We start from the raw sequence: 21,777 nt of genomic DNA on the forward strand, positions 1-21,777 counted from the left end.
TAGGAAGAGGAATAGTGGGGATATTCAGCTTTTGAACGACTGTTAAATCCAGCATATTACGCTCACAGCCTGAATCCAGTAGCGCCTTCAACATACAGCTCTCTTGATGAAACATGATGACACAGGACAGAGTACAGCGGGTTTCAGAGGCCACGTTACCAGCCACTAGTATTCCTGGAACTACTGGTGGGCTTGCCCTTTTAAACGTAGAACACAGTTGGAGAGACGGTGATCAGGTTGGCCGCAGTAGAGTCAGAGGTTAGAGGTTAAACGGCGTTGCCTTTCTTCGGTGGTTAGTTTAGTTCTGCCTATCTGCATGGGCTCGTCTCCTAATGGGGCAGTGGCTGGTGGCAGAACGTTTCTGTTTTGGGTTAGCGAAAGATTAGATACTGGGGACATCTTAGAACGTTCTTTGAGAAGTTTTTCTATTTTTATTGCCAAGGATATGAGTTATTCAAGGTCGGGAGGTTCTTGGCATAGCGCCAACTGGTCCTGGAGGCGGTCATTCAATGCCTGGGTGAATGCTCCCAGGAGTGAACCATGATCTAGCGAGGACACTGCTACCAGTGTGCGAAACTTGATTGCGAAGTCAGCTACGGACTGTTTTCCCTGACGGAGGTTCCATAAGCGCTTAGCGATTTCAGCTGGGGACTCAGAGTGATCAAAAGTCTGCTTAAATTCCGTCAGAAACCGTGAGAGAGGACCATGCAAAAAACTGGTGTCATGACTCCTAGCCTCGGCCCAGTCTAACGCCTTGCCACGGAGTAACCCAATTATGTATGAAATCTTAACTGAATCTAATGCAAATGCTTCGGAGATCTTTCAAAAGCCAACTAACAACTAAATAAAAACCCACGGCATTTGCCGAACTCACCGGAATATGTTTCAGATGGGAGAGAAGAGGGTATCCAGAAGTTTATTGCTGGAGACGGAACCGGATGTGCGGACGGAGGAGAAACAGGAGGCGGCTGAACAGATGGTTCCGAAGGAGTTAGCCTAGCAGTAAGGGTGCGTAACATACTGTCCATATGGAGTAACCGTTGGTGGGAGTCAGAGGTTTGTTCTAGCAAGCTATGGATGGCGTGTTCGTGACGGGAGAGTGTTTCAGAAACGGCGGATGGAAAGTTAACGGATGGATCGGATTCTGCAATGGAGTCAATATTTCGGCCGGATGATTCTGTCATGACGGGAGGCAGTTTCTTGACCCACGACATGCAGAATCACACACGGAGAGCAGGAACATAAGTAAAAGGTTTTATTTTTGGAAATAATGAGCAACGGAGGTTCGGGACTCGACGAGATGCAGGACTGGCAGCAGGACTCCAGGAGGAGGTTTCTAAGGAGGGAGACAGAGTGAATAACTAATGGAAACAGATGGAAACTTAACTGGAGACTGGTCTTACTGTTTCTTGGCAGCACTAAATGCACCGGGAGGGTTGTCGGGTCCGGGTGAGCTGAGGATATCCAAGAAAAGGTGGTTGGTTTGTTCAGAGGTGTAGGAGCCGAAATGGATGTGGTAGGTGAGCGGCTGAGAGCGGGCGGTCAGAGGATGGAGCAGTGTGTCAGGTAGGTTGTGATCCGGGTTTGTTCTGGAGAGGCTGAGGACTTTATGAGGAACCTGGGAAAGCGTCACACTGCTCCTTAAATCCCCTGGCCTTGATGATGAGATCAGCTTCAGCTGGGAGCTCTCAGACACGCCCACCTGTGGAAACAAGCTCAGTAGAAAAACCAGGTTACAGGCAGGCAGCTCACCACGGACCATGACAGAAAGTAGTTCGGGTTTAGTGTTCCATATCATGTTAGTATGGTGAGAAGGTGTAGCGTAATGGGTTCGGTTGCTCTGTGGGGTTGCACTCCTTCCACTGGACTTAGAAATTAGGCGCCAGTGATTGCGCTCTATCGGTGTACTGGAAAACAGTCAGCTCCCGCCTGGTGCTGTAGTTTGCAACCAGCATTTTACCCGCGATTCCTTCGCCAACATGATGGGAGTTTGATCTGGGTTATTCTGCACATCTCCATTTGAAGAGGAAGGCTGCCCACCGTGGCTCTTCCATGATTTAGTTGCAGCCCACCGACTCTGCTCCCCCACCATGGCGGGCTCCAGTCTGAGGTGAGTAAGCTAAATAAAAATTTTAACATCTTCTAAAGACAATTCCCTACCTAAATGCAAAGTTTGAGAGACGTGGTTCGGGCTGATTTGTCAAGTTCATAAAATGTGGAACAGGATGCAAGGTTAGAATCAGCGGCGAATAGGAACATATTGAAGCCCTGGCCGACAAAACGGTCCACATGGCTCTGAGAAAATTCGGGTTGTTTTTGTGTCAGTCGGTAATTCTGCAACAGTGGCTCTAACTAACACAGCACTAGTTGACAGACAGCATTACAGCGTGACCCGGTTCTGTAAGGAATTCTGTTCAGGAGGTCGCATTTCAGGCTCTCCACATCATATGTGACTGACTTTTACGTTATAATAACGATCACACACTAGGAATGTTATAAAGAGCCTATATAGGACAGTTTCTTTTGTATATTATCTGACTTTATAAACTCCAACAACAATGTGCTTCTATTTTTTTTAAGGCTAAATCTACCCAAGACACTGGCTGTCAGACTGATTTAGCTGCAAGAATGTACTTGTCCAGGCTGATGTGAAGCCTTACCGGCGTAGCAAAGGTGAATTATTTTTAATAATCGTCTATGTAAACATTTCATTATCACCTTCTAGTTTTAATTTGTTTTACAGATTATTGTTACACGAGATTTTATGCTCTTTTAAACATTTATAAATGTGCTGCTTCTTTGTTTTTACATAGCCAGCCAGTTTAGAGCTCACAGCCTCAGTGTGTCTTGTGACACAGGGACCATGACGGAAATTCATCTTCCAGAAAGTCCCAGAGCAGCGTCCACACCCCTGAAAAGACCAAGATGTGAGGTGTCTGCTGTTGATTCCAGTTTCCACCTCAGTGACAGTGCAAGCTCAGTGAACTGTTCAGGGTAAAAAAATTAAAACATTTCAGAATTTTTAAGATATTAACAATTAAATAAGTATGTGATTACATCATGATATCATGAAGGAGGCTACTGATTCTGGCCCTGTGACACTTGGTGGTGACGTGTGAGCTGATTCACCTGGTAAATAACTTTTACATTAAATATTTTGTTTTTGCTATCAAAAGTAAATTAACTAATAATCAGCATTATTGCAGGACACTCAGCAAAATACGGACTCTACACCATGAGGCAGGCACACGTTAATACTCTATAAGAGCACATAAGTGTCATGGTCTGTGTCGGCATCTCATCTCATGTGTCTTCTTTTGTCCTCCATTTGTTCTCTAGGTGCTCCTTTTGTGTCCTCTAGAGCCCTCATGTGTCATGTCTGCGTCTCTATAAGGTGTCTTCTGTTTGTAGACCTTTTTATCATCCCCTCAGGTCCAGTGTTCATTTAGTTATCCTCTGTGCCCCAAGTTGCAGCTCCAGCCTCTTTGTCCCCAGCTGTGTGTGGGTGTGTGTCCATTCCCCAGTTCATTGTGTGTATGTGTGTGTCCATTCCCCAGTTCAATGTGTGTGTGTGCTTGTCCATTCCCCATTCCTGTTTATATTAGTGCATTTGTGTCTGTGTGATGGTGTGTGTGTGTTAATTCTTCCCGCAGCCTTTAGGTTTAGTTTGCCCTCCTCTGTTTCTGTTTGCCCATTTTGATTATTAGGTTCACCTGTCTTCCCTCCAGCTCTCACTCCACACACCTGCCGCCATTTTCCCTAATCACTTCTCCCTGTGTATATAAGCTCTGTCTTGTCTGTGTCTGTTCATTGTTGTATGTTGTCAGCGTTGCACGTGCTCTGTTGTGAGCTTTTGCCTTCAGGTCTTTGTGCTCTTGGTTGAGCTTTGTCTCCAGGTTATTGTGCTCTAAGAAGAGCTTTGGGTGTTCCTGTTCCCCAGGACTTATTGGACTTTGGCTCGCTGCCTTGGATTACTTTTTGTTCTTTATCCTCCAAATAAAAGGATTTTTACTTTGAATCTACTTCTGCCTCTTGTAATCTGGGTATCTGCATATTTGGGTCCTAAACATCCTCAGAACGTGACAATAAGGTGAGCAACACCACATATTGCTGTACACTGTCCTGGATTTGTTTTCTTTCTGCTTCTCATTAGCCTGGCTGATCACCTGATAACTCCTGTCATCTGGTTGTGACAGCATGAGGATGTCCTCACACACCTGTAACCTATCAGCTCATCTGGCAGAATAGAGAGAGAAGAGACAACACCACATCTCCTGTTCCTGGAAAGCCTTCAGCCATCCTTCGATGACTGAGAACCTCCATCAGCTCTGTCTCCTGTCTGCCTACAATTATTATAATAAATATTGTGTTTGACAAGTTTTTTGTGCTGCCAAATATCTCATTTTGATTCCAGTTTTTATATTTTAATGGATATTTATAAATTACATTATTTGAATCGCATTGTTGCATGTTTAACTAGCTCTATTGTGATGAATTAAACTAGCACCTCACCGTTAAGAGCTCGTTTTAATTTCAAGCATGTTTAAGTATTTATGGACATGGAAAAAAATACAGGAAATATATAAATTGAGATTTATTTATTATAACAAATAAGGGGGAAAGAATCATTGAAAGACACATTCTTCTGGAAGCTCCTGATCCTGACGACACCAGAGACCAGCTGCAGACACCTGAGGATCACCTACAACCAAGAGAGCAGCTGTTATCAGTAAATAAATAATGAAATCAGGGCAGTTTTAGTGGGCTGTTTGGGATTGTGTAAAATAAATGAACACATTACAGAAATATTTTCTCATGGGGTATGTTCATAACTTTCTATGCAGCAGATTGTAACTTAAGCCCAGGGCTCCTGGAGAGCTGCTATCCAGTAGGGCTGTAGCGAAGCCTCGACGTCGATGGCCAATTCTAAAAATTTGTTGACGTCAGATCCGGAAGTCGATGCACCGCGCCCACTCGTTGCATCCCCAGGAGTTTGTAAATAGAGGTGGAATCTGCCTGTTTTCCCTCTAGTTCGCCCTCTTCTCCGCCTTCACTAACATCTCCGCCAAACACCGAAGACCCGGAACAATGTCCGTCCGCTACTAGATTCCTTTCCTGTTTTGTCCGCCTTCGTCTCCCGGCAACGGACAACAACTTCCGGGGTCAGATGCGCTGCTTCGTCTCTACCGCAGATGTAGAAAATCACCGAGAGCGTCTCTCTTCATAAAGGAGCTTCTTTCAGACATTAGGAGAGCTGTTTCGGTGGTAGCAGTCTCTCCTCCGTGCTGGTCTGTTTGCTGCTGGGTGTTTTTGGTTTATTTAAACTTGGTAACTTGAACTTAATGTTGGTAAAGCTACTGTTAGCATTTTTGCTAACAGCTTCTTGCATTTGGATAAGCTGTTACGTTTTGGTTTAGAGTTCATCTTTTTTGTGGTGCAGATCTCCCTTTTATTACATTTAGGGTGTTGTGTGTTTTCGGTTGAGTTTAAAATATCACCTTGAGTTTGGTTTAACCGCCCAGTTTAGAGTTTGGACCTTTGGAGATCCTTATTTTGGTCCAGAACCCTGTAATCTTTGCCCAGTGGGACATCCCTACTTATTTGTACTTTTGTTTTAATTCCCCACAGGCAGAAATAGTTTTATTATTCCCAACCTGTGGATGGAAAGATTGTTTTTTTGTAGTTGTAAATAAACCTGATCATCATTTTAACTTTTAAATCCCGTTATTGTCCCTTCCTTTTTGCACACGAGCCAAACTCCCCAGGAAGGGCCGTAACACCACTCGCCTCACGCACATAAGTGACCAAAACAAAGCAGCATGGAGACACTCCGTCTCCAACCACCTCTCAGGCAGCAGTCTGCACTCCCAAGTTCTACACGTCACCATAACATAACCAACACAATAAAAGCAGTGTTATACAAAATGGAAGGCCTGTTGTGTTTATTCTCTTACAGTAACAATTTATCAATTTTTTTGAGGAATTTATTTGAGATTTTTTTGGTTTTTATTAACTGTGCAATAGACAAATAATCATTAGATTAATTGTCTAAATAGTCATTAGAATAGTCGACTATTCAATAAAATAATCGTCAGAATAATCATTTAAAAAATAATCGTTTACTCCCAGCCCTACTATCCAGCACGTTTCAGTGCTTTTCCTGCTTTAACAGGTTAGATTAGCTGTTAAGCAGCTCAGCTATTTGTTGCTGATTAAAACCAGGTGTGTTGAAGCAGATAAACCTCTAACACATGCTGAATACTAGCTTTTTAGGGCCGTGGAGCCAAACCCTGCAGCTAAACCAATGCTATGGCTAACGGCTACTTACCATTAAGAGCTGGTTCTGTTGGGTCGGTTCCGGTAGTTTCAGGCAACTCACAAGCTCAAAACAATAACGCTCAGGTCCGCTTGTCTCCTCCAAATAGACTTGGTCCCTTTCTTCTCGAGTGTCTGGGTAAGGAGGGGGAGAAACGTCCTCCACTTCTAATAACTGCTCAGAGTGAAGGGAGCTAGCTTCGTCTCGCTACCCATCGTCTTCGTCACTGCCGCAGCTCCACCCTCTCGGTCCGCCAGGCAACGCCTACTAATGTTGCAGTTTTTAAAATTGATACATGGGTGGAGAAGGACTTCATGGCGGTTAAAACGAAGAGTCGGAGTACCCGGCCCGGAGGGTTACCGGGGTCCCACCCTGGAGCCAGGCCTGGGGTTGGGGCCCGTGAGCGAGCGCCTGGTGGCCGGGCTTTCGCCCATGGGGCCCGGCCGGGCCCAGCCCGAACCGGATAGATGGGCTCGTCCAACTGTGGACCCACCACCCGCAGGAGGAACATGAAGGGTCCGGTGCAATGTGAATCGGTTGGCAGACCAAGGCGGGAGCCTTGGCGGTCCAATCCCCGGACAAGAAAACTAGTTTTTGGGACATGGAACGTCACCTCGCTGGCGGGGAAGGAGCCGGAGCTTGTGGCAGAGGTTGAGCGGTACCGGCTAGATATAGTCGGACTCACCTCGACACATTGCATTGGCTCTGGAACCCGAGACCTGGAGAGGGGTTGGACACTCTACTTTGCTGGAGTTGTCCGGGTGAGAGGCGGAGGGCTGGGGTTGGCTTTTTGTTAGCCCCGAGACTCTCTGCCTGTGTGTTGGGGTTTACCCCGGGGGACAAGAGGGTAGCTTCCTTGCGCCTTCGGGTCGGGGAACGGGTCCTGACTGTTGTTTGTGCTTATGGGCCAAATATCAGTTCAGAGTACCCACCCTTTTTGGAGTCCCTGGGACGAGTGCTAGATAGTGCTCCATCAGGGGACTCCATTGTCCTGCTGGGGGACTTCAATGCTCACGTGGGCAATGACAGCTTGACCTGGAGGGGTGTGATTGGGAGGAACGGCCCACCTAATCTGAACTCGAGCGGTGTTTTGTTATTGGACTTCTGTGCAAGCCGCAGTTTGGCCATAACGAACACCATGTTCGAACAAAAGGATGCCCACCGGTACACTTGGTACCAGGGCAGCCTAGGTCACAGGTCGATGATAGATTTTGTAGTCGTATCATCTGACCTGCGGCCGTATGTTTTGGACACCCGAGTGAAGAGAGGGGCGGAGCTGTCAACTGATCACCACCTGGTGGTGAGTTGGATCAGATGGCAAGGGAACATGCCGCGTAGACCTGGCAGACCCAAACGCATAGTGAGGGTCTGCTGGGAACGCCTGGCAGAAGAACCTGTCAAGATGGTCTTCAACTCCCACCTCCGGCAGAGCTTTGACCACGTCCCGAGAGCAGTGGGGGACATTGAGTCCGAGTGGGCCTTGTTCCACTCTGCGATTGTCGAGGCGGCTGTTGCTAGCTGTGGTCGTAAGGTGGCCGGTGCCAGTCGTGGTGGCAACCCCCGTACCCGCTGGTGGACACCAGAGGTTCGGGGAGCCGTCAAGCTGAAGAAGGAGGCCTACAGGGCGTGGCTGGTCAGTGGGTCTCCGGAGGCAGCAGACAGGTACCGGATAGCCAAGCGGGGTGCAGCAGTGGCAGTTGCCGAGGCAAAATCTCGGGCGTGGGAGGAGTTTGGTGAGGCCATGGAGAAAGACTATCGATCGGCTCCAAAGAGGTTCTGGCAAACTGTCCGGCGCCTCAGGAGAGGAAGGCAGCAACTCGCTCACACTGTTTACAGTGGGGATGGGGAGCTGCTGACGTCAACTGAGGCTATAGTCGGACGGTGGAAGGAATACTTTGAGGAGCTCCTCAATCCCACCAATGCGCATTCCGAGGAGGAACCAGAGCTGGGAGGCCTGGGGATGGTCTGTCCGATCTCGGGGGCAGAAGTTGCTGAGGTAGTCAAACAACTACACAGCGGCGGAGCCCCGGGGGCGGATGAGGTTCGTCCTGGGTATCTCAAGGCTATGGATGTTGTAGGGCTGTCATGGTTGACACGTCTTTACAACATTGCGTGGTCATCGGGGGCAGTTACTAGGGAGTGGCAGACCGGGGTGGTGGTCCCCATCTTTAAGAAGGGTGACCTGAGGGTGTGTTCCAACTATAGGGGGATCACACTCCTCAGCCTCCCTGGAAAGGTCTACTCCAAGGTACTGGAGAGGAGGGTCCGATCGATAGTTGAATCTCAGATAGAGGAGGAGCAATGTGGTTTTCGTCCTGGCCGTGGAACTGTGGACCAGCTCTATACCCTTGCAAGGGTGATGGAGGGGGCATGGGAGTTTGCCCAACCAATCCACATGTGTTTTGTGGATTTGGAGAAGGCTTATGACCGTGTCCCCAGGGGCACCCTGTGGGGGACGCTTCAGGAGTATGGGGTGGGTGGCTTTCTGTAAAGGGCCATTCAGTCCCTTTACCAGAGGAGCGTGAGTTTGGTCCGCATAGCCGGTAGTAAGTCGGACCTGTTCCCAGTGAGGGTTGGACTCCGCCAGGGCTGCCTTTGTCACCGGTTCTGTTCATCACTTTTATGGACAGAATTTCTAGACGCAGCCGTGGTGTGGAGTGTGTCGAGTTTGGTGGCAGGAGAATCTCGTCTCTGCTTTTTGCGGATGATGTGGTCCTCCTAGCTTCATCCAGCTCTGACCTTCAGCTCTTGCTGGGTAGGTTCGCGGCCGAGTGTGAAGCGGCTGGGATGAGGATCAGCACCTCCAAATCTGAGACCATGCTTCTCGACCGGAAAAGGGTGGCTTGCCAACTCCGGGTCGGGGGAGAGGTCCTACCTCAAGTGGAGGAGTTTAAGTATCTCGGGGTCTTGTTCACGAGTGAGGGTAGGAGGGATCGGGAGATCGACAGGCGGATTGGTTCGGTGTCTGCAGTGATGCGGACGCTGAGCCGATCTGTCGTGGGGAAGAGGGAGCTGAGCCAGAAAGCCAGGCTCTCGATTTACCGGTCGATCTACGTCCCAATCCTCACCTATGGTCATGAGCTTTGGGTAATGACCGAAAGAACGAGATCGCGGATACAAGCGGCCGAAATGAGTTTCCTCCGTAGGGTGGCCGGGCTCAGCCTTAGAGATAGGGTGAGGAGCTCGGACATTCGGGAGGTACTCGGAGTAGAACCGCTGCTCCTCCGGATCGAAAGGAGCCAGTTGAGGTGGTTTGGGCATCTGGTCAGGATGCCTCCTGGACGCCTCCCCGGGGAGGTGTTTCGGGCATGTCCTGCCGGCAGAAGGCCCCCGGGTCGACCCAGGACACGTTGGAGAGGTTACATCTCCAATCTGGTCCGGGAACGCCTTGGGGTCCTGCCGGAGGAGCTGGTGGACAAGGCCGGGGAGAGGACGGCCTGGAGCTCCCTAGTTGGGATGCTGCCCCCGCGACCCGGACCCGGATAAGCGGAGGAAGACGAGACGAGCCGAGACGAGAGAAGGACTCCGAGGCACACTTGGCCTGCTCTTTAAGAGCACACTGCACACTGCGCTATCATGATCAGGCACAACGATCGGGATGAAATGAGTAAGACAGAAAGAAGCAAAACCAAAATAGTTATCCTTCAGAAAAAAGCCTGGAGGAATATTGATTAAAACCACTTCAAGACAAGAAATCACAAAAAGTCCATTTTTGAAAAATAAATAAATAACCATCAACTAATTGATGATCTAAAACTTTTGCACTGGTCTTTCATGAAGGTCTTCTGTCTCCATCTCTGCCGCTGAAGGTTTTGAGTGGCTTCTGGGCTGTAACACCACATCATTGCTTCACATCATACAAGGATAGGTGCTAAAGATACAAGTATCAGTGACCCCTAACCATCAAGAGAATAAAAATAAACTCCACTGGTGGTTTTGTTAGGTTAAAATGTTTATTTTCTGTTAGTTTATTTTTAGACTTTTTAAATAAGTTTGGCAGTGCGTGTGTGCTGTTTTCTTTATGCAAATATTTGAGTACACTATTCCAGAGCACAACATGTTTCATCTTCAGATATGTTCCCTTGACAACCAAGTGCTGCAGCTTTGCAAACGTGGTTTTATGTCTCGTTCAAACACATTTCATGGGAAGAATTCAGCACGGCGAGTTGCACCTCCAACACAGCTCAAGCCACCATTTCAACATCGTTCCTAAATATTACGGCATGCGTGAAAAGCAAAAATGTTCTGTTGTTGAAGTTACAGTAGAAAAATGAGAAGATCCTCCTTTTGGCTGATTGCAATTGCCAGCTAAGTCCACTGCCTATTCTCATTTGTTTCCTGTTCATGGCTGCAGTCGTTCAGATCATCAAAGGTGAACTTCACTCAAGGTCTTACAAAGCCAGAAAGGTCAACAAAGATTAAACAGTGAGCAGAGACAGACGGAAGAATAGCAGAAAAACATCTGAGTATGGTACAAGCTAAGGCTCACAGAGGTGGAGAGGAACGGTAGAAGGGTTCAGAAAAATCCAGAGAAACAAAAGCATCACCTTGGCCCTTCCTTTTGTCTCTGGAGAACAAAATATACAGCAGAATTCATAAAAACTCCAAAGGCAAAATACCTTCCCACAACAGGAATCTGCAGATTTGTATCAGAGAAAAGGGTCTGGAGTTTTAAAGGTGATCAAAGGTAGATTTAATAGTTTAATAAAGCAGTGTGGTGTGCACATTCACTCTCTTCCTGTCTCCTGACTTTTGTCTGCAGCTTTCCTGGGTCACAAAGGTCTGAAAGTGTAGCCCAGGCGTGTCAAACTCTAATTCACACGGATTCACGGGCCGAAATGAAAAACCGGGACAAAGTCGTGGGCCAAACTCAATATTTATCCAAAGTGACGTGCACATTTTCCTTTATCTGCAGATACGGGGATTTTTTTTCCTTTTCATTTGAAAATAACTCATTTTTGCATAAACACAGAATATGAATATGACCAAATTACACACGAGCAAGTACATTTTAAATGAAGCACATCAGTCGTTGCTTATGTCTCGATTTTCTTTTTACTCTTTTTATCTTCAAAATGTGTTTCTACTCAGCATTTTTGCATTTTTAACCTTTTGAATCTTTTCTGTTATGTTTTCTTGTTGTTTACTCTGTATTCTTATGTTTGACTCTCCTTTATGCTCCTATAATGAACGTCATCGCTGCTGTGACACCAACGTTTCCCCACGGAGGGACAATAAAGGGATTTTCTATTCTCTTCTACATGCAGCCTTTCCAGTTCCCATTTTAGAGTAGCTTTAATCTTTTTTGTACAGGCAAACAAAAACCCAAAAATGAAAATCTCATCTATTAACTTTCATGCTTTGGAGCAGAAAAGGTGCATGAAAACAAAACAATTCAAGCTCAGTTTGCTCCACTCTGATTTTCTGTGATGCTCACCTGTTCCAGCCAGCCACCTGCACCTGTGAGGTTGTGCTCTGAGCTGAGGATGGAGTTCATCAGTGAGGCTCCTGTGTTGTTTTGTTCATCACAGACAACAGTTGCTCATACAGGTATACACTCAACTAAAGGATTATTAGGAGCACCATACTAATACGGTGTTTGACCCCCTTTCGCCTTCAGAACTGCCTTAATTCTACGTGGCGTTGATTCAACAAGGTGCTGAAAGCGTTCTTTAGAAATGTCGGCCCACATTGACAGGATAGCATCTTGCAGTTGATGGAGATGTGTGGGATGCACATCCAGGACACGAAGCTCCTGGGCCACCACATCCCAAAGATGCTCCATCGGGTTGAGATCTGGTGACTGTGGGGGCCGTTGTAGTACAGTGAACTCATCGTCATGTTCAAGAAACCAGTTTGAAATGATTGGAGCTTTATGACACGGTGCATTATCCTGCTGGAAGTAGCCATCAGAGGATGGGTACATGGTGGTCATGAAGGGATGGACATGGTCAGAAACATATGGAACTCAAAAGTATTCAAAATTCAATAAATAAATAAGACATTATGAAATAAATATCTACATGAAGAAATACTTGACAAGCATGTAATACAATGAAATGATGAAATAACAGAATGTTATGTAAAATCTAAGCTCAGTATTATGAAATTTTTTCATTCTTTTTTAAAATGTCTTAATTAATTTAATGTTTTTCAAAAATCATTTTTTTCTAATAACCCAAATTAATATTGAGCCATTTTTATTTAATTCATTCAGTTTTTATTACATAACATATTTTTAACAGAGACCGCTTTTATTTCATAATAGTGTTTTTTTTTCATGGCTGATTTATTTCATAATGAGACCTTAAAGCAGAATGTCTCAGTCTGTCAGTCAAGCCAGTGGGTGTGACCTGCAACACCATTGGTTAATCCTTCAACATCGTTTGGTTTTCCTGGATTTCTACTCGCCGTACATGACCGGACAGTTTAAGGTAGTTCTCTGTAACACCTTCCTGGGTCAATGGTCATGAAAGATGGCGGCGTTGCCTGAACTTAGTTTAGCTCTGTTTTCTTTGGCGGATCAAATTGAGTTGAGTAGTTTGTCAGTAGATGATGTTTTGACATGTTTGGATGACATTTTTGAAGCATTTGGTTCGATACTTTCTGACTGATTGCTTTTGTCTGACTGAATTAGCAGCCAATGACACACTGGCTCCACCCCATTAGTCTTGACTGATGGACTGAGACATTCTGCTGTAAAGTCTCATTAAGAAATAAATCAGCCATGGGAAAAAACACTATTATGAAATAAAAGCTGTCTTTGTTAAAAAGACGTTGTGTAATAAACTGAATGGTGGATCCTCGCAGACGCCGGCCTGCTGTCCCCTCACTGGTGAACATCCAGGGAGCGGACATCGAGAGAGTGGACTCCTATAAATACCTGGGTGTTCACCTGAACAACAAACTGGGCTGGTCTCACGACACAGACGCACTGTACAGGAAGGGCCAGAGCAGGCTCCACCTCCCGAGGAGACTACGGTGTTTTGGGGTGACAGGGACACTCCTGAAGACCTTCCACGACTCTGCGGTGGCGTCAGCAATCCGATGTGGTGTGTTGGAGCAGCAGCATCACAGAGAGGGAGAGAAAGAAGCTGGATAGGCTGATAAAGAAGTCCATCGCTGTCCTGGGCTGTCCTCTGGACTCGGTACGAGAGGTGGGGGACAAGAGGGTGCTGGCAAAACTCAAATCCATCCTGGACCATGAGTCACACCCCCTGCAGGATGCCTTGTCTGCTCTGGAGAGCAGCTTCAGTAACAGACTGATCCACCCTCGCTGTACGAAGGAGAGATCCTGTAGTAGATCTTTCCACCCTGCTGCTGTTAGACTCTATAATAGTCACTGTTAATAGAAGCCATACATCTTCCATTGCAAATATCTTGTTTTCAAAACATGTGCAATATAACTACTGCTCATTACCATGTGTAATAATTATCTGAGCTTATTATTACTATCAGTGTTGGGAGTAACGCCGTTTAAGTATAACGGCGTTTCTAACGGCGTTCTTTTATAGGTAATGGAATAATCTAATTAATTACTTTTCTCGCCGTTACAACGCCGTTACCGTTACTGGGGACGAAAGGTTGTGCGTTACTATGTGCTTGTCGAACGTTGAGCAACAGGCTTTCTGACCGCCACACTTCAGCTGCAGCCAGGGAGAGAGAGGTGTCGGCGCGCTAGGATGATGTCGACGCCAAAACAACCAAAACAAAGTGGAGACTCACCTCTCACATCAGGAAGAATCTGCGTGTTTCGAGCGTTATCCGTTCTTTCATAATCCGTTGTTGAATTGTGATCGGCAGAAGCTTTTCCAGTTCGCTCCTCACTTTTTACAGCAGCGGCCCACGTCAAGACGTCGTTTCTGTTACTGATAAGGTCATGCGTGCGTTAAGCAGCGCGGTGTGTTGAAGCTGTCATCAGCTGATCAGGAGCTAGAGGTAGATGTTTTCATCCAAGAGCATCACGGCCCGTGAAGAACGAGGAAGACGTGATGAATATCTACGGCTGCAGACCCCCCGCAGATTCGCTGCTGCAGGTGCGGATCTGCAGCCGTGACCTTCTTAGCGTGACAGCGGGACGTCCCGAAGGTCCGCTCACCTGTTCACCACTCAGACGTCCTGATCTTCTACCTTCCTAGATCATCCAGCTGTAACCTGTTCCTGATCATGTCTTTAGTCCCGCTGTAACACTGATGCATCAGTCTCAGACATCATGGAGCTCAGGTGTTATCAGAACCTGTGTGTGTTCACCACCCAGCTTCAGCTCTTCTGTGGTTGGGTCTGACCCACGTTAGTAAATGTAAGTCCTCCATCAGGCTTGTGCCTCTTCTAGTGTCATTTTAAAGGATTTATTTATTTATTTATTTAACCGTTACTAGATTACCAGCAACAGAAATACTGCTAAAAACACACAATTATGTGAAGCAGGAAAGATTAAAATACTGTGCAAAATTACATTTATTTCTGTAATTTAACTAGACCGAGAGACCATTTAAAGGCTCGGGAACCTTTACAGGTGTTTCTATTTGCAATTTTAAATTTTAGCTGATTGGGGTCTTGTTAAAGGAGACATAACATGCTTTTAAGTTATTCCTTTTTACATCTAAATCCTTCAGTTGGGGGTCTAAAAACAGTGGAACTGCAGTTCTTTGGTCTGATTTCCTCATTATTGTTGCTCTACAGACCCTCATCTACCCCTGTTCTGAGGAGAGTCTTGAGAACGAGCCGTTTTTGGGTACTGTCTCTTTAAACTGGAGGAGGAGCTGTAAACTCCGCCCCCCCTCCATAGTGCAGACCTGTACTCTCCTCCCCCAGCCGCACTTTGTAGTTCTATAGAGAAATCATTATTTAGCATAGCAGGTTTAGCATAGCATATTAGCATTTTTAAAACATGTGGGGAGAGTAGTTAATCAAGCTGTTTCAAGGCTGCTAACTCTCTCATGCATTTGTCTGTAGTCACTCACACACACCCGTCATGGCCGACGGAGGGACAAGTGAGCAGGCACGTGCACGCACACACACACACACATCCGTCACGGCCGACAAGACAAGCGAGCAGGCTCGCGCACACGCACACACACAAGGAATGCTGCTTGCTTATTTATTTCTATAAAAAATGTTTTAAAAAATGATACAGCTCATTAAAACACCATTAAAATATATTTTATTAAGATCTCTATCTATATATATACATACATATAATTATAAATAATTTTATAAGTAGTCTTAATGGCTGAAAATGGATAAAAAGCAGTTACATTTTAATTTAAAGATTTGAGATTCTAGTCAAAAATAAAGAACATTCCTCCAAATGTTCTTTAATGTGATCATTATAATTCTAATGCTTAGAACTTTGTTTTTATTGTCTGCAATGTGTAGCCTATATCTTTATTAAATGTGTTTAGCTGTAAAGTGGTAATTCTCTCTAATGTGTACAGAGAGGTGGACATCAGTGCTGCAGTGAAATTCCCAAGATCAGTCTGCTTTGCTAACAAATATAGTTAAATCTTACCTGCATTCTAAATAAATACCGTTAGGTGAAAACATCAGTAGGCATTGAGTTATTGATAAAATCCCTAACAGCCAGAATGGAAGAAGAGCATGCTGGGTCATCCTGGACCTGAGCCTGTTCTGTGTATTTACCTACAGGATGCAATAAATGTCTACAAGGCTGAGTTTGGACCATTACATCTAAAAGAAAACATACAATCAGTGATTTTTTTATTGTTTACATTAAAATACAAATTTTCTAAGTATTAACCTCACAGCAAATAAGTAGAACTATATAATAAACAGGTTTTAGTAGTTAAACAGGCGTTGTGCACACAGGTGCTTTGTGTCTCGGTGCTGGTGGTGTCTAGGTCTCAGAGTTCCTGTCCTCCTGCCGTCTTCTGTTGTCCTCAGGATACGGATTGATGTTTCCTGATGATGAGGGAGGGGCAGTATGTGGGCTTCAAACTGGTCCTGGATAACAGTGGGAGACCTCCGTTGTCTGAATACTGAGACCAGAGGGTTGGTGAGATGCAGATCTTCTCTACCTCATCTAGAAATGGAGTTGGTTCAGGGAAAACTTTTCCAAAGACCAGTTCCATGATGTCATCGCCATATTCTGCAATGATAGACAATAACTTTAATGACATATTTTGTTTACAAGCAGCTTTAGGAAAGTTGTTTCTTTAGCTTTCATGTTTATAGTCACGTTTGTGTTTGTTCACAAGTTCACTTTGCTGCAGTGACTTCATATTCTTACAAATGTAATAAAATAGTGACACTAAAATTATACAAATGATTCCTTATGAAAGGAAGCTCATTAGAGAGCAGTGCAGACAGACTTACTACATGCTGCAGCTGCTTTTACAGGCCAGCTGCTGCTGAATTTGGGGAAAGTTATTCTGCACACATCCAGATCAGATGGTCGATTACAGAAAATAATGTAATTCAATAATTTCTAAACAGACTAAACAAGTAAAACATCAAATAAATCACTCTGCTGTCATCAGACGGAGTGATTCAGGGGGTGAGGTGTTCTTAATGATGAGGGTGGCTGAGGTGTGTCATCACTCACTTTGGTCTGGTCCAGACCGTCTCTTTACTGGTGGGTCTCCTTCCTCAGTAGGTGACATGAGCTCCAACATCTGAACGTTCTGTGTTCCTTAGAGGAGAAGAAAAATAACATTAGCAAGCTGGCTAAATTATTTTTACTAGCATCTCAAGGACTTGGAGAAGCAGATCTTCACTTACCTAAACATCAGACCAGTTTGTCCCAGCTGAGCTCATCAGGGCGTTAGTCTGACAGCCTGTCAGTGAAACACGGCTCCAGACTTCTGGATGTGGACTCTAAAAAGCAAAGGAGCATTTTTACTGTTGTTTTAATTATTTTAAAGCTGATTTGATCAGCTTTCCGATGCTCACGCTCATACAGACGGTGAGCTTTGCTGCGTCTGACTGATGCAGAGTTCGTTTTTATATCTGCAGTGAGACAAAAAACTAACCTCACTTCACTCAGAGATTGTTCTTTAAAACTATTAAATCCACTGTGTTGACGAACTTTAATGACTTTGTCACGCTGCATTTTAGCTGATATGGGACTTTATTTACTGGATGCTAAGATTACATCACACTCACGTAAAATAACACACAGGCTCTCTGCTGCTACAATCAGTGGATGTACATCTGGTGTAAAAGAAGGCGTTGATCAGAAATCACGTTTTATTCCACGAAAATCAGCCAAATCCACATTAATCTGGGCGCTAACTTTACTAGCATACTGTGCTAGCGATAGCAAGCCGGATGATAACGCTTTAGTGCTGCTAATGCCCGTAAACCTAAAGTAAAGTTTGTCGACATTTTAGAGTTATATGAAGCTTACCGCTCTGCTGCTGTGTCCCGGTGCTGCCACATTCAGATTGAAATGACTCCTTTTAGATAGATGAAGCCCTCGGTACTTACTAGCCAGGAGACACGAACGAACCACGCGCGCGCGCACACACACACACACACACACACACACTACTTTTTCTTCAGTTTTTTTTTAGCAGTAGTGTCATCAGCTCCTGGGTTTAAATACTGCCACACCACCCTTCCTTAAAACGAGGAACAGTTTTGAGCTGTGTGTGGCTAAAATAACCAGACATTCTGCATTTTTCCAATAGGACTACAAAAAATCTTAGCGAGATGAAAAAATGGCGGATTGGCTCTGTGTTTAGCCGAGGGCCATTACCATATTTGGTAGTTATCCTGACGAAATAAATTAGATAGATAATTTGAAAACTGAACGGGTGGACAAATATGCCCAAAACTTAATTATTAAATATCTAAATAGCAACTCCAGTGAATAATATAAGCCTTTTTGCTCACTTAGACACTTAAAATGTGAAACACACTGTGTTAACGGATACAAAAGTGGGTTTTTCATGTTATGTCTCCTTTAAATATCACACAGAGACCTTTTAATAGTCTAGATTAGTGTAATGCTCCTGTTAGTAGTTCCTCCTGTTAAGTGCTTATTTATTGAAATTATTCAGGTTTATAAAAAACATTTGGACATACATTTTATTATGTTCCAGTCATTAGTCATTTATATTTCACTATTGTAGTAATTCTTGCATTCTTTAATGAAAAAAGTAACTAAGTAGTTACTTTTGTTGGTAATTAGTTACTTTTATGATCTTGTAACTCAGTTAGTAACTGAGTTACTTTTTTGACTAAGTAATCAGTAACTATAACTAATTACTTTTTTAAAGTAACGTTCCCAACACTGATTACTATGTACTCTTGTGCAATATCTTGTGTGCTCCTGCTGTACCTGAGCCATTGCAATATTGCAATTTCCCCACTGAGGGACTAATAAAGGTGTTCTTATTCTTATTCTTATTATTCTTAAATAAAAATGGCTCAATATTAATTTGGGTTATTATGAAAAAATTACTTTTGAAAAAACATTATATTAATAAAGACATTTTAAAAGAAGAATGAAAATATTTCATAATACTGAGCTTAGATTTTACACAACATTCTGTTATTTCATCATTTCATTGTCAGATTACATGATTGTCTAGTATTTCTTCATGTAGATATTATTTCATAATGTCTTATTTATTTATTGAATTTTGAATACCGTTGTGTTCCATTGAAACAATGCTCAGTGTAGCACTTAATGCATATTAATTATGACCAATACGATGTGATGATTCCATATAAATATGAAATATCAATCTGATTGATCTTTGAATATTTAATTAGAAGATTCTAGGGTTCTTTACTTCTTCAGGGACCATAAACACACTTCGTATAGTTTGCTAATTCAGATAGTCAGTATTTAGTTTTAAAATGAATTTAATTCTTTTTCCTAAACTAATTTATACATGAGAAGATATGGATGATGAGATGTGGTGTGGTGGATGTGAGATGTTGTGATGGAAGCTAGATGTTGTAGCAACCGTTCTTTGTATCTGAGAGATATTGTGAAATCTGGGTGGAAAATAATTTGTTATAAACTAGAGAGTTAGTTATTCATAAAAACCTCATCAGACACCAGTATGCAGGCTTACGATTGTCATGGTCTGCGTCTTTCCCCATGCGTCTCCTGATGTTCTCCATCCCTCTCTAGATTCCCCTTTTGTGTCTCATGGCGCCCTCATGTGTCCTTTGTCTGCATCTCATTTATGTGTCTTCTGTTTGTAGCCCTTCAGGTCATCCCCAGCCCCTCCAGTTGTAGCTCCAGCCTCTTTGTCCCCAGCTTGGTGTGTGTGTGTCATTCCCCAGCTCAGTGTATGTGTGTGTGTGTGTGTGTGTGTGTGTGTGTGTGTGTGTGTGTGTGTGTGTGTGTGTGTGTGTGTGTGTGTGTGTGTGTGAGTCCTTCCCACAGTCTTTAGATTTAGTTTTGTGTTTTATATAGTTTTAGGTTTATCTGCCCTCCACTGGTTCTCTTCCCCATTCAGATAATTGTTGTCACCTGCCTTCCCTCCAGTCTCACTGCACACACCTGCTTCCTGTTTCCCTAATTGCTCCTCCCAGTCTATAGAAGCCCTGTCTTGTCTCTGTGTTGTGTCGGTCCATTGATTTCTGTGTCAGCGTTTTTTTTTTGTTTCCCCACCTGATCTCTAGTTATCAGCTCAGAAAGAGAGCTTTTTTTGGTTTTGTCAAGGATTTAGACTTTTGGCTTGGCTTCCTGCCCTTTTGGATTTTATTTTTGTTTACCCATCCTATTAAAAGGTAATTTTTTACTTTTACATCCGCTTCTGCCTCGTGTCATTCTGGGTGTTCTGCATTTTTGGATCCTAACCTCCTGAACGTGACGACGATTCCCTGGTATGAGTTGCTCCCGGCGGTCCGGAGGGTTGCGGTCAGAGTGGTGAGGTCACCGGACGTCGAAACCGTGATACTCGGAAATTAGTAGCTTCCTCTGAGCTCAGCTTCCCTGGCCATGAGATGCAACCCGGGGTCTGCAGGTTAGGTGTCCAAGGTGGATGTCAGACTTGAAGTAGCTCTGAAAAGAGCCGTTGTGTCTGTAATTACTTGCAGCATCGCAGAACGTTTTTGACTTAAGGTCAAAGGAGTTTGTTTCAAAAGAGGCTTCTTTACCGATTTGGCTGAATCAGGGCCCAGCTGGAAACTGAATTAATCGGGAAGTAATTCCTGTTTTATTAAACTACTTTGTTATGATTTCTGGCCAAGTTTGATAAATCAGTATTTACCAACATCCCTCAGAAAGCTACGCCTTCCTTCAGATACAAAAATGTTTTTAACCTTAATGTGCATTTTATTGTAATGTGTATGAGTGTAAACAACAAATAACTTGTTAAATCAAACACATAGTGATGTGTGATATAAATGGGCCATTGTAGAAACAATATTCATTTTAAAGCCATTATTGGTTTAAGCACAGGTTATTCAAACATTTCATTTAAACATCTTGTTCATTCATCACATATGATTATTGTAAGCTTATGAGTTGTAAAAGTCATGGAGTCTTCCCTTATCCAGAGTGAAGAATGTTGACGTCTGGCATTCATGCAGAGAGTGTAGGACCTTGGGAGGGAATGTTTGTCTGGATGTTTTGTCTTCTGTATGTAAACACACACTGAATAGAACCTTCTGGGTTTGGAAGGCCAAACAGAAAGTGGATTTATTTCTGCAGATGAAAGGTTATTATGTTGGTCAATATATAGGTGAAAATGGACCCTTTTGGACGTTACATCAGGTAGCCCGTGGCATTTAAACAACCCTCAACTGGCACTAAGGGGCCTAAAGTGTGCCAAGAAAACATCCACCACACCATCAGCCTGCACAGTGGTAACAAGGCATGATGGATTCATGTTCTCATTCTGTGTACACCAAATTCTGACTCTACAGATTGAATAACGCAACAGAAATAGAGACTCATCAGACCTGGCAACATTTTTCCAGTCTTCAACTGTCGAATTTTGGTGAGCTGGTGCCAATTGTAGCCTCTTTTTCCTATTTGTAGTGGAGATGAGAGGTACCCGGTGGGGTCTTCTGCTGTTGTAGCCCATCCGCCTAAAGGTTGTGCGTGTTGTTAGCCTGGCAAGCCAGACTAAATAAATGTATTATTTAGTCTGTCCACGCTCCATTGACGGCTCTCGGTTGTGGGGCGGGTTCTACCGTTGTCTTTCAAATTATCTTCGCATTCCACTGGACAATGAATGTGACATACTCTTGTTTCACTCTGTTGCATCATCCCACCCACCAGGCATACAGAGTGCCCTGATTGACCCACAAAGCGGATAAAGCTCTGTGATTTGTTCACTAAGCAGATAGAGCACTATGATTGGCCCACCATTATGGACCAATCACAGCTCTTTATGTGTTTGAAACCCCTCTAGAGAGCTGTGATTGGCTAGCCAGAGTCCTGGTAGGAGCTGCGGAGGTTCCAATGGAGCATGCCTAGACCAAACTTTGCAACACTGAAAAAAGAGAATAGTTTAATCTACCTATATGAA

The 21,777-nt window shown here is 44.3% G+C and overlaps 1 long non-coding RNA gene across 1 annotated transcript; it reads right to left on the reverse strand.

Moving 5' to 3' along the window:
• Positions 1–15,544: 15,544 nt before the first annotated feature.
• On the reverse strand, positions 15,545–18,518 carry LOC139061949 (uncharacterized). Its single transcript, XR_011515569.1, has 4 exons — positions 17,685–18,518; positions 17,057–17,152; positions 16,881–16,967; positions 15,545–16,424 (listed from the first exon to the last, which is right to left on the reverse strand). It is a non-coding gene; the product is annotated as an uncharacterized lncRNA (long non-coding RNA).
• Positions 18,519–21,777: the final 3,259 nt, after the last annotated feature.

The sequence above is a fragment of the Nothobranchius furzeri genome, chromosome 12 (genome assembly GCF_043380555.1).
Source record: "Nothobranchius furzeri strain GRZ-AD chromosome 12, NfurGRZ-RIMD1, whole genome shotgun sequence".
In the NCBI taxonomy this organism is placed as follows: Eukaryota; Metazoa; Chordata; class Actinopteri; order Cyprinodontiformes; family Nothobranchiidae; genus Nothobranchius; species Nothobranchius furzeri.